Raw genomic sequence first — 12,806 nt, forward strand, 5'->3', positions numbered from 1 at the left:
TACAGTTTAAACATGGCTGTTTCATCAGCAACCGTATATAATTTTCAAACAGAAACTCTACAGCCAACCGGTTGCAAATAATTGTTTGGTATATTGATCTAGGTTTCGACGTCTATTAAGGGTGTCTTTATCAGAACGAAATTTTGAGAAATTTACATTGCGAGAAAGCAATGATCAGTATTTAGAGCAGTTATGTTCAAGAGAAAATTCAAATAAAACACGTTGGAGTCTTGGCACGCAAGCCTAACTAGGAACAACATCAGACATTTTTAAGACGGACTAAAAAGTATAAAATAATTTCTCCTAGCCCCATACAGATCTCTAACCCCATAGGGATAGTCCTGAAAATTTGTGGATGTGAATTTTTATTAGCCACCAAAACTATTAAAGCATTAGTTATGTACTGCATGCGCCTCATTTTTTTGTTTCAGAATCGTGCAAGTATTTTCATAGCTATTAAAAATTCAAAAACACATATTTTCAGGATTGACTGTATGGGGTTATTTTAAACTTTTTAGTCATTTTTAAAAACGTGTTATCTTAACAAGTTTTTATTTAAATAATAATGTTTTGCTTTTCAGTCTTTGTGTGTCAAATTTTTCAATCGTTTTCAAACGTTTTGATGAGATTACAGTAGAAACGTGCGTAAATTTCATGATTATTTCAGTTTCTTGTCGCCTGAGAGAACCAATACATTGCTTCCACCTACTGTTATCTCACGAAAAGGTACTGAAGATAAAAATGAGAGAGATTCAGAGTTCACAGGAGGACTTAACAACAACCGTTCTTACCACGAAACATTCGCAAGTGGAACAAAAAAAGGGAAGAAGTAGCAGTGGTACACAAAGTAACCTCCGCCATACACCAGACACGAGAGTCGGTTAATATTGCATTGTCATCGAATTCTGAGATACGTTAAAGTTTCCATTCTGTAACTTATCGGGAAATGATAGTGGTAAACAAAGCACTATCCGGCACACCCCAGACAAGAAATAAATGAATGTTGCGTTGTCTCCCAGTTCTGAGCTACGTTGTAAAGTCTCTAGCTTCTAGGGAAATGATACTGGTAAACAAAGTACCCTCCACCACACACAAGACAAGAAAGGGACGGTAGGCAGTGCATCAGCCGTGTTTTTCTGCCTCCTGTCATTTTCTCAAATAGTGCGGGAGAAGAAAGATTGTCGTTTGCCCTCCGTATAAGCCAGAATGTCTCTTATGTAGTGAGAACGCGAGATGTGTTTAAATGACATGAGAACGTTCAATCCCTAAATTTTAAAGAGTGTATCTTCTGTCCTTACCCTAAGCGTATTCCCATTTTGTCCTCCGTCTCTAATGAATTCGTCGTCGACGGAACGTTAAGCGCCCGCAGCTCGTGGTCGTGCGGTAGCGTTCTCGCTTCCCACGCCCGGGTTTCCGGGTTCGATTCCCGGCGGGGTCAGGGATTTTCTCTGCCTCGTGATGACTGGGTGTTGTGTGATGTCCTTAGGTTAGTTAGGTTTAAGTAGTTCTAAGTTCTAGGGGACTGATGACCATAGATGTTAAGTCCCATAGTGCTCAGAGCCATTTGAACGTTAAGCGCAAATGTCCCTTTTTTCCGTCCTTCCTACGAATTCGTTCAGCGTAGCCACATGCCCAATTAGTTTTTCATCAACAACCTTGGGTGGTATGCAGTTGTGTGTCCCTCGAGAGAATGGCAGCTACGAGGAACCATTCCAGTTACCCAGGCGGCGGAAGTGCTATTCGTTCAGCGTAGCCACATGCCCAGTTAGTTTTTCATCAGTGAAAGTGCGTACTTTAACAACAGTAATATAGCTGCCATTAGTTAATGTCAGACTAAAAACGACAGTATCTGATGGACGTTATACTACAGTTGAAGTAGCAAAGAAAGCTGCAACAACGAATACTATTACAGAACCTCTTCACGGGGGTGTACACCTCATACGTATCGGCGCCATATGGGCGGTTGTTTATACAAGCTGTGGACCAGTGCGGGCCTGCTGCACTAGCACCTCGTTATTGTAATGAGGTAATGCCTCCCGTCATTATCTGAAATGTCAGTAGGCGGGTAACGACCGGCCCACTGACAGTTTCCTAATCGCACGTCCGACCACTGTTGGCTCCTGATCTCACGAACCGCGGCTGCCATGTACTCCACAGGCCGGAATACTGCATTCGGTCTTCAGAAATTGTGTCACCGCGCGATACAGTAGGACGCTTCCTCCTTTCATTCATAGCACGAATGGCGAAATGTCAGATACTGAGATAAGCAATCACCGAATAGAAAATCAACTGAAACTGTTTAACAGCAGAAGGCAACGTGGTCGCATGAGATGTCTGTGTGGCTCTACAGAGATTATGCGGGAGAACCTGCTCCCCTTCTAGCAGCAGTTTGTCGTAGGCCATTGGAACTTCCAAGTGTACCTAGCGATTCGAGAAATTGCAAGTCATTCCTGTTTTAAAAAAAGGTAGTCGAACAGATGCGTATAATTCTATGCCTATGTCGGTGACGTCAATCTGTTGTAGAATTGCAGAACATGTTTTTATGCTCATGCATTATGATGTTTTTGGAGAACGAAAATCTGTGTAAAAATCGATACGGATTACGCAGACAGAGGTCTTGCAAAACTTAGCCCGCTCTTTTTTCCGCGAGTTGCAGAGTGTCGTTCGCAAAGGCGCTCGCGTTGACGCCATGTTCTTTTGCTTCCATTAGGCCTCCGATACAGTTCCTCACTGTCGTTTAGCGAACAAAATAAGCGCTTACCGACTATCGGCGCAGATTTGTGATAGCATATAGCGTTTCCTCGCTGATAGAACTCAACACGTCGTTCTTAAGGAAACGACGTCGACAAATGTAAAGGTAATTTCGAGTGTGCCTCAAGGCAGTGTTAAATAGCCGCTACTACACACATCAAAAAAGGTTTTGCATGACCTCCGTTCCGAGAGTCCCGGAACCTGTACAGAAAATTGGAATAGAGATCAACATAAACATCATTTCCGCCATTTTTATTGCTCATGAAAACCACACATTGCATGTTGTACCACCATACAGCGAGACCTTCAGAGGTGGTGGTCCAGATTGCTGTACACACCGGTACCTCTAATACCCAGTAGCACGTCGTCTTGCATTGATGCGTGCCTGTATTTGTCGTGGCATACTATCCTCAGGTTCGTCAAGGCACTGTTGGTCCAGATTGTCCCATTCTTTAACGACTATTCGGCGTAGATCCCTCTAGAGTGGTCTAGAGTGGTTGGTGGGTCACGTCGTCCATAAACAGCCCTTTTCAATCTATCCAAGTCATGTTCGATAGGGTTCATGTCTGGAGAACATGCTGGCCACTTTAGTCGAGCGATGTCGTTATCCTGAAGGAAGTCATTCTCAAGATGTGCAGGATGGGGGCGCGAATTGTCGTCCATGAAGACGAATGCCTCGCCAATACGCTGCCGATATTGTTGCACTATTGGTCGAAGGATGGCATTCACGTATCGTACACCAGTTACGGCGCCTTCCATGACCACCAGCGGCGTACGTCCGCCCCACATAATGCCACCCGAAAGCAACAGGGAATCTCCAACTTGCTGCACTCGCTGGACAGTTTGTCTAAGGCGTTCACCCTGAACGGGTTGCCTCCAAACACGTCTCCGACGATTGTCTGCTTGAAGGTATATGCGACACTCATCGGTAAAGAGAACGTGATGCCAAACATGAGTTATCCATTTGGCATGTTGTTGGGCTCATCTGTACCGCGCTGCTCGTGGTTGCAAAGATGGACCTTGCCATGGACGTGGGGAGTGAAGTTGCGCATCATGCGCACAGTTTTAGTCGTAACACGACGTCCAGTGGCTGCACGAAAAACATTATTCAACATGGTGGCGTTGCTGTCAGGGTTCCTCTGAGCCACAGTCCGTAGGTAGCGGTCATGCACTGCAGTAGTAGCCCTTGGGCGACCTGAGTGAGGCATGTAATCGACAGTTCCTGTCTCTCTGTATCTCCTCCATGTCCGAACAACATCGCTATGGTTCACTCCGAGACACCTGGACATTTCCCTTGTTGAGAGACCTCCTGGCACAAAGTGACAATGCGGACGCGATCAAATTGCGGTAATGACCGTCTAGGCATGTTTGAACTACAGACAACACGAGCCGTGCACCTTCTTCCTGGTGGAATTACTGGAACTGATCGGCTGTCGGATCCCCTCCGTGTAATAGATGCTGCTCATGCATGGTTGTTTACATCTTTGGGTGGGTTTAGTGACACCTCTGAACAGTCAAAGGGACTGTGTCTGTGGTACAATATCCACAGTCAACGTCTGTCGTCAGTAGTTCTAGGAACTGGGTTATGCAAAAATTTTTATGATGTGTATATTTACAATCTCCATTATGATCTAGGGCAGTTATCGTTAACCTGGTCCCTACCGCCCACTACTGCGCGTTCCGGCTTTCATGGTGGGCGGTACGCGGTAGGGGTTTAAAAAATATTCATTAAGTTTTCATAAAATTTTGACATAAAGTATTTCGTATGTAATTATTGTTATGTGTTTTAACTTGCTATAATTCTGCTTTATAAATTTTATAAAGTTACTTGTCTACTTTATAAACAACGATAACTGTGGCACCGGTGTGCGTTAGAAAATTGAACGGCTAACAGACGTACAAAAGTGGGCTGTAGGTAAAAAAAAAAAAAAAAAAAAAGTAAGGTTGATCTAGACCTTAACTTTGAAGCCTCCGTAAGACTGTTCGCGAACGATGGTATTGCAACGCCAGCCAAGTGGAGCGAAATTCAAGAAGACCTGCAGGAGATGGACGATTGGTGCAGGGACGAGCAGTTGACCGTGGAACGTAAATAAATATAACTTATTGTCCATAAATAGGCGAAGAGACACGCTATTGTTCCATTATACTATTGGCGACAAATCACACCAATTAGGGACCACCGAAAAATACCTTAGAGTAACCATCTGGTGCGACCTGAAGTGGAACGATCACATAAAACGATTAGTAGTAAAAAAGGATGTAAGACTGAAGTTCATTAACATAATCGTAAGGAAAGTTCATTGGCATAATCGTAAGGAAACTTAATCCATCCACGAAATAAACGGCTTGCAAATCAACCGGTCGACTGTTTCTTGAGTACTGTTGATTAGTTCAGAATCCTTGTCAAGTATCATTAATAGCAGAGAGAGAGAGAGAGAGAGAGAGAGAAAGTATCGTCGGATACCTCCTAATACGGTGTCGGACAACGTTTTGCCCAGCGTAGTGCAGCAACTCGACGTAGCATGGACTCAACAAGTCGTTTGAAGGCCCCTGCAGAAATATTGAGCCGTGCTGCCTCTGTAACCGTCCATAATGACGAAACTGTTGCCGGTGCAGGATTCTGTGTACGAACTGACCTCTCGATTATGTCCCATAAATACTCGATTCGATGGGATTCATGTCGGACAATCTGCGTGGCCCGATCATTCACTTAAACTGTCCGGAATGTTCTTCAGACCAACTGCAAACAATCGTGACACGGTGAAATGACACCGTTATTTGGGAACATGAAGTCCATGAATGGTGTTCAAGTAGCCGAACATAACCGAGGACCCAGTCGATTCCATGCAAACACAGCCCACACCATTATGGAGCCACCACCAGCTTCCAAAGTGCCTTGTTGACAACTTGAGTCCTTGGCTTTGTGGGGTTTGCGCAATACTCGAACCCTGTCATCGGCTCTTATCAACTGAAATCGGGACTTATCTGACCGAGCCAAGGTTTTCCAGTCGTCCAACCGATATGGTCCCGAACCCAGGAGAGGCACTTCAGACGACGTTGTGCTGTTAGCAAATGCATTCGCGTAGGTCGTCTGCTGCTATAGCTCATTACCGGTAAATTTCACGGCACTGTTCTACGGATACGTTCGTCGTGTACGTCCCACACTGATTTCTGTCGTTATATCACGCAGTGATGTTTGCTGGTAGCATTGACAACTCTACGCAAACGCCGCTGCTCTCGGTCGTTAAATGAGTGGCCGTTGGCCACTGCTTTGTCCGTGGTGAGAGATATTGTCTGAAGTCTGGTATTCTCGGCACACTCTTGATGCTCTGGATCTCGGAATACTGAATTCTCTAACAATTTCCGAAAGGGAATGTCGGATCCGTCTAGCTCCAACTAACGTATAGCATACATCTCAAACGCTTCAGTTCTTTACTTTTTGGCTTCCCACAGTCCATAATGCACTTCCGTACAATGCTTTGCTCCAGATGCACTTCCCCAGAAATTTCTTACACAAATTACGACCTATGTTACATATGGGATAGTAGCCTAAATTGTACCAATTTCGAGATTTGATTTATCATAGGCTAAACAGTAAGTTACAAAATTGTTTAAACAATGGAATCCTCTGTTGCAGCATTTTGTTCTTGGTATGTGATTTAAAGAAAGTACACTCTGAGAAAAATAAACACGCTGCACTTCATTTTCTAAATACCTGCAAGCGATACAAATTGGCCAACGGCCTTGCCGCAGTGGTAACACTGGTTCCCGTCAGATCACCGAAGTTAAGCGCTGTCGGGCTAGGCTAGCACGTGGATGGGTGACCATCCGGTCTGCCGAACGCTGTTGGCAAGAGAGGTGCACTCAGCCCTTGTGAAGTGAACTGAGGGGCTACTTGATTGAGAAGTTGCGGCTCCGGTCTCGTAAACTGACATACGTCTGGGAGAGCGGTGTGTTGACCACATGCCCCTCCATATCCACATCTAGTGACGCCTGTGGGCTGAGGATGACATGGTGGCCGATCGGTCCCGTTGGGCCTTCCAAGGCCTGTTCGGACGGAGATAAAAATTAGGATTTTGGCTTCCTAAATTCTGTCAGTGGCTGCATAAATTGTCCTACCGTATCGACTAGGACCCTGAAGTACTAGTTTAAGGAAATGTTCCACATTTTAATTCTTATTTCACTGTTGGGCAGACATAGCAGTGTAACTTGTTCCCTCCTTTCCTATCTTGCACACTCTGTATGGATCCACATTTTGCATTTCATATATCTGATCATTCCTTTTATCCGATCTTCTTCGGACATCTCAATGTACCATTTCTCTTTTTTACGAATGTGTTTCTGGGTTGGTTTCACCTTAGATGTGCAAAACGCTTCCTTTGGCGGGTGGAACTGTAGTTCTAGATTTCTTCCCCTTGAGCTTTCATCTGTTGCCTCACATTACCATGGATTTTTCTATATTGATATTATGGAGCAGTCAATTTGCTTCTGCAATATCGAACGCAAGTTTTCTTGCGCGTAGTCATGATTAAACCGGACATCATCTCTTCACTTGTAAGAATATACTCGTCCAATTCGTTGCGAAACACTTAACTGCGACCAAAAAATTTGTGTATGCCGGTTTGCATTTTCCGCATGGCCCTTAACTATTGATTAGACGCATTTGACATGCAAGCACTTTCATTTAATTCATTATCCCCATTTAGATATATTGTTACAGCTAAATGCAGATCATCTGTGCACCACTTTCCATAACGCCCTTCTGTTGCCGTGATATAATACAAAATAATTTTTAAAATACTAGCTTAGGTTAAAGAAGATTTTAGAAAATTCATCACATCATTTCTAAAAATTATGTTGTACTAATAAAGCCAAACGCATTTTTAAAGCTCACTATTCCAACAAGTTTCTCAAATTGTAGCGCTACAGTATCGGAAACTTACAGCGGTACATTATAGGCAACGTCGCCATTTTATGTTTGTCAGTTTATTTATTACTAACGAACCACAACTAATACAGATTATTTCAGTGTGTATTCACTTCTAAATAGAAAATGACGTTGCCTGTTAGGTTATAACAGTAATTCTTTCCGCCAAGTACACAAAAAGTTAGATGAAAACTACAAGAAAATCAATGCCTACGTAGTTACGTTTTTCTGGGCGCAAATTGAGTCTCAAATTTATCTCCGATAAGAATGGAAGCTGAGGTAAGGAATTAAAGTTTGTGCCAAAGCCAGGACTTGAACTCAGGTCTCCTGTTTACTAGGCAGATGTGTTATTCACTTCACCATCCTGGCATTGTAATAAACACACTTGCACTGATCACCCTAGTCGTTTGCCATCTCTAACAAAAAGGTCAATTCACAATCAAGCCCATCTTGATTTTAATTCATTATATCGGCTTCTGTCCACATCGAAGACAAAGCTGAGACTCATTATGTCTCCAGGAAAATGTAATTACATCAGATCAATAAATCACCTACGCCTGAGATGCAGGCAGGATTTCCAAATTACCTACAAAGCTGGGTTTTTATTCCAGTATTGGAGAGGCCCGGCATTACTGACGATTTAAGAAGGGGAAAATCAAGATGGGCTGAGGTGTGAATTGAAGTTTGTGTTAGGGAGGGCATTGAACTAGGGTGGTCGGTGCAGCTATGTTTGCCACAGTGCCAGGGTGGTATAGTGGATAGTACGTACATCTGCCTCCGAAACACGAGACCTGAATCAAAGTCCCGGCCTTGGCACAAATTTCGGTTCATTACTGCAGCTTCTATCCGTACCGAAAATCAACGCTGTCTTCAAACAATTTGTTCCTAAACACACAGAGCTCTTAGGTAACAATACAGCTCCAAGAAGCACTTATTTCACGCTGACCTCAGTAAATATCTTGTAATACTAGACGTACGACTTTTATAGCAGTCTTACTAATTAGGAGCCATACAATATAAGCTACCATCCCCTATTAGCAGACTTATTTTGGCACGAATGCACTGAAACACGTATGTAACATAGCAGCGATGGCGAGGCGTTGTAGCATCTGTGACCGGAGAGTGTGCGCTTGACCGCGCGAGTGTTGCGAGCGGTTCTCGGTCTGTCTGTGAGTCGTTGCGAGTCTGTAGCTCTGTCTAGTTGAGAGCAGTACTCTGTCAGTAGTCGTCGCGTGCAGTACGCTAATAGTCGTCATGCAGAGCGGTCGGTCAGTGGTGGCAGCCCAGTGGGGTTGCGTGATGTGGTCTGGCGACAACACTGGTCAAGATGCTGAATGAGGTATACTGTTAATTAATATAATCATTAGATAATGTAAAATTTATTTATTGTAATTAATCTCCAACAAATCCCCCAATAATAATTTTTATTTCAAAAGCATTTTTTCAAAAAATTTTGTTTTTTATGGAACTAAAGATTTCGTTGCACTTCCCATTTCATTCCACTTCTTTTAAAGAAAATTTTCAGTAAAATCACAGAAAAAAGGAATATTATCATTTGCAATGCAGTTCCTCCAAGCCGTGCGGAAAGATAAGAGCAGAAATTTGACATCCAGTTATTCTGAGGTAAGACTTTAATTCTGATTGTTTTGCACAGGGCCAAAGACCGATATTTCGGTTTAATTGAATTTTCTTATCACTGAATGGACTTTAATTTTTCGTGAGGAATTTATATTTGAGTCAGATTGCGAATTTCACATTTTTGTTGCCATTGTCAGTACATTTCATTGTGGGCAGGTTACGCTTAGCGCAATGTCCATTAGTATTCTTAAATAATATTGTCATTCATTTAAATTTTTGTAGGGAGGTTACACTTGGCGGCACCCAGTCCAGGATCGAATTTCGTTGAGAGTCTTTTGAACAACAGTCAGATATCTGCTCTTATTTGCTTAGTATAATTAGGATTTGGCGCAACGCTTTTACTAATATTGTGACTTTCTTTCCACAGATCAACGACAATTCGTTTGCTCTGTTGTATTTGTGTGTTGTTTTTGCATTGTGCTTATTTGTTTTGTGAATAATTGTGACTACTGTTAAAATGCCGCGAAAGACTGTGAATAGTGTATCGCGAGGTATTATGAATGAAATTACCGACTCAAACAACTTTACCGATAGGACATGTGACACGCAGTGTAATGATGACAATCCTGCGTTCACTAACAATCAGTGCATTCCAACCACTAGTGATGACTTTTACCCTGATAATGAACAAACGAACTCAATTGTCTCGTCTGTTAATTGGACGACAATTGATGACGCAGAACGCTCTATTGTAATGAGCGCTGCCGAGCTTAACACACCCGATTTGGAAAATTCAAGTAACGTACAGACAAATTTGTCTAGTGAAAATGAACAGTGTACTGAAAGTAGGACGGATTTATTTAATTCCGAAATAATGTCTGACAGTGTACATCCGACTGACAAACCTTTTTCTAAATCTCAGAATAACCAAATGGTTACAGTAAGCGAGAAAGTTCCAGATCCACCACTAAACAGCACAGAGAGTATAAACACTAACTTTGGCTTTGAACAAATTATGGCAAGATTGCTACAACAACTATTTAGTGAACAGAACAAAAAACTAGACAAACTTATTGAACGGATCGGACAACAGAGTGAAAGTTTCGACAACCATTACAAACAACTTAGCGAAACAATTGATAAAAGTTTCGAACTCACAAACGAAAAACAAGACGATCTTAAAGAACAGAACAAACAAGTTAGTGAGCAGATTACAGCTGTTACCGTGCAATGTCGGGACAATAAAGTACAATTACGTGTAGATACTAAGACTTGTGCTAATAACAGTAATGAAGAAGTTGGCACTGTTGCACAAGAATTAAGTAGCACACGTGTAGACACAACAGAATCACATAAAGACGGGATTATTGCAGTCACCGAACAATGTTCAGCAAACGAAACACAGATACACGAAATTAATGCAATCACTGAACAATGCCCTAAAAACGCAGTACAGATTCGCGACGAAGTTAATTTAGAGTCAGTGGAAGTTTCACACACTCCGAATACGGAAGTCAATAATAGAAGTGAACGACAGAACAACCAAAATGTCGCAAGTTTTCAAGTAACAGAATTAAAAACTATTTCAGTCACCAATACGTCACAGAATCCGCCACGTTGCGAGCATTTGTCAGAGTCACGCAGCGTGTATAATGTGAGCAATTTACAGCAACTACGCGACTTACAATCCGAAAAGCCACGCGACTTAAAATCTGAAAAGCTATGCAACTTGAAATCCGAAATGAGACAGACGAACAGATTCACACACAAACCTGAACGTGTTTTCAAATTCAGTGACGAGAACGTTGATAATAAGCAATTTGCATTAGTAAGAAAATGTAAAGAACTTAATAATGACAGCGTACAGGTACACGATTTGCATTGTATACGACAATTTATCTTTGTACATTCACCGCTATTGCCTGTAATGCAGAAGCCAGCTTTGAACCTGAGGCGACAATTTATTTTTGTATTTACAACAGCATTGCCTGTAATGAGGAAACTTGAATTAACAAGAATACAACAATTTGCTTTTGATTTTTTACCGCCATTGCTTGCAACGCAAAAGCTAAAATTTATTTGCAGTGCGTAATTGACCTCAGGGGATTCATTACGCTTTAATGAATATGTGCCGTAGCGAGCATAGGGCCCCGAGCTGTAGTAGTGCTATTTCATCTTTAGTTTTCTGCACTGCTGCCTTCTCTTCTACTATCCTTTATATCTATCCAAACTGCTCTTTAACTATTGCTCTACCTAGTATTAAGAAACGAGTAATGAAAACCCGATATGACAAATATTTTACCGAATGTGACAATTTTCAGTAGGCACTCCCGTAATGACAACTACCGCCGTAATTTTAATAACAGATAAAATCGTAATCATCAGTATGTATAAAATTTTGAGCAATCGGAACCACATTTTTGTAACAATAGATGTTTTTCACCACAATAGCATGAAAGTCAACCGCTTAGCATACCTAACCAACAATGCAGTCTACAAGGTCAACCAAACTTTAATGTTTCGCCGCGTGCACGTATAGTCCCAGCTCCAACAAATAGTAACGCATGGCAGCAAAGAAATAACCACGTACAGACAACACACTATTTCAACTCGTATCGCAATGCGCCGTATAGAAATTACTATCATGACAGACGTAAAAATAACGAGCACAATTTTCAGCGTACAATTAATAACAGTCGATCTTATGAGCAGCAACAACATCAGCAACAACATATTATGATGAATGAGACAGACAATAGGTGTCATCCATAGCGTAACACGTCAATAAGAAATAAAAGAACAGTTCGTATAGTGGATATGCCACAACATTCTCCCGTAAATAACGACACATACGATAGATTTTAACCAGATACAGCACAGATTGCATATTACAGTAACGCAAACATTACTTTTGACACGCAGAATTTTGTTCACGAGAATGTTATCTGAAACATGCTTTGTTGAATGCTCCACTTTTATCGCACCCAGACCTTACTAGAAATTTTTCTATTGCCACCGACAGTTCCAATACCGCTTTAGGCGTACATATTTTCCAGGAAATTGAAGAAGATGGGTCTACAGTAATTAAAAACATCGCATTTGCAAGCCGCATTCTGTCACCTGCTGAGCGAAATTACTCCGTTACAGAACTTGAAACATTATGTGTTGTATGGGCTTTCACGAGATTTAGGCACTTTCTTTATGGCAGACATACCACCGTTTACACAGACCACAGAGCGATACAATTTTTACTTTCGGCCAAATTCACTCACGACAGGTTAAGCAGATGGAAACTTTATTTGCAAGAATTTAATTTTACGATTGTTCACATTCCCGGCACACAAAATGTTATAGCAGACGCACTATCGCGTTCTCTCGGCAACAATCAGCAAGACGTAGCAACCAACTTCTGCAAAACAAATTTCAGTGTCATGTACATTCAGCAGGTTGCATTTGAAAACTTTATTTCATCGTCATTACAGGACATAGCAAAGGAGCAAAATAAAGACAATGTGTGGAAAGAAATTAAACACCTTTGGCAAGATAGAAA

At 41.9% G+C, this 12,806-nt stretch overlaps 1 long non-coding RNA gene and 1 pseudogene across 2 annotated transcripts in view; both read left to right on the top strand.

The window, feature by feature from the left end:
- The window catches only part of LOC126473941 (uncharacterized), a 1,011,672-nt gene that overhangs the window by 325,177 nt on the left and 673,689 nt on the right, over positions 1–12,806 (top strand). The window lies entirely within an intron of this gene.
- On the top strand, positions 6,486–6,603 carry LOC126476229 (5S ribosomal RNA; annotated as a pseudogene).

The sequence above is a fragment of the Schistocerca serialis genome, chromosome 4 (assembly GCF_023864345.2).
Source record: "Schistocerca serialis cubense isolate TAMUIC-IGC-003099 chromosome 4, iqSchSeri2.2, whole genome shotgun sequence".
Taxonomy (NCBI): domain Eukaryota; kingdom Metazoa; phylum Arthropoda; class Insecta; order Orthoptera; family Acrididae; genus Schistocerca; species Schistocerca serialis.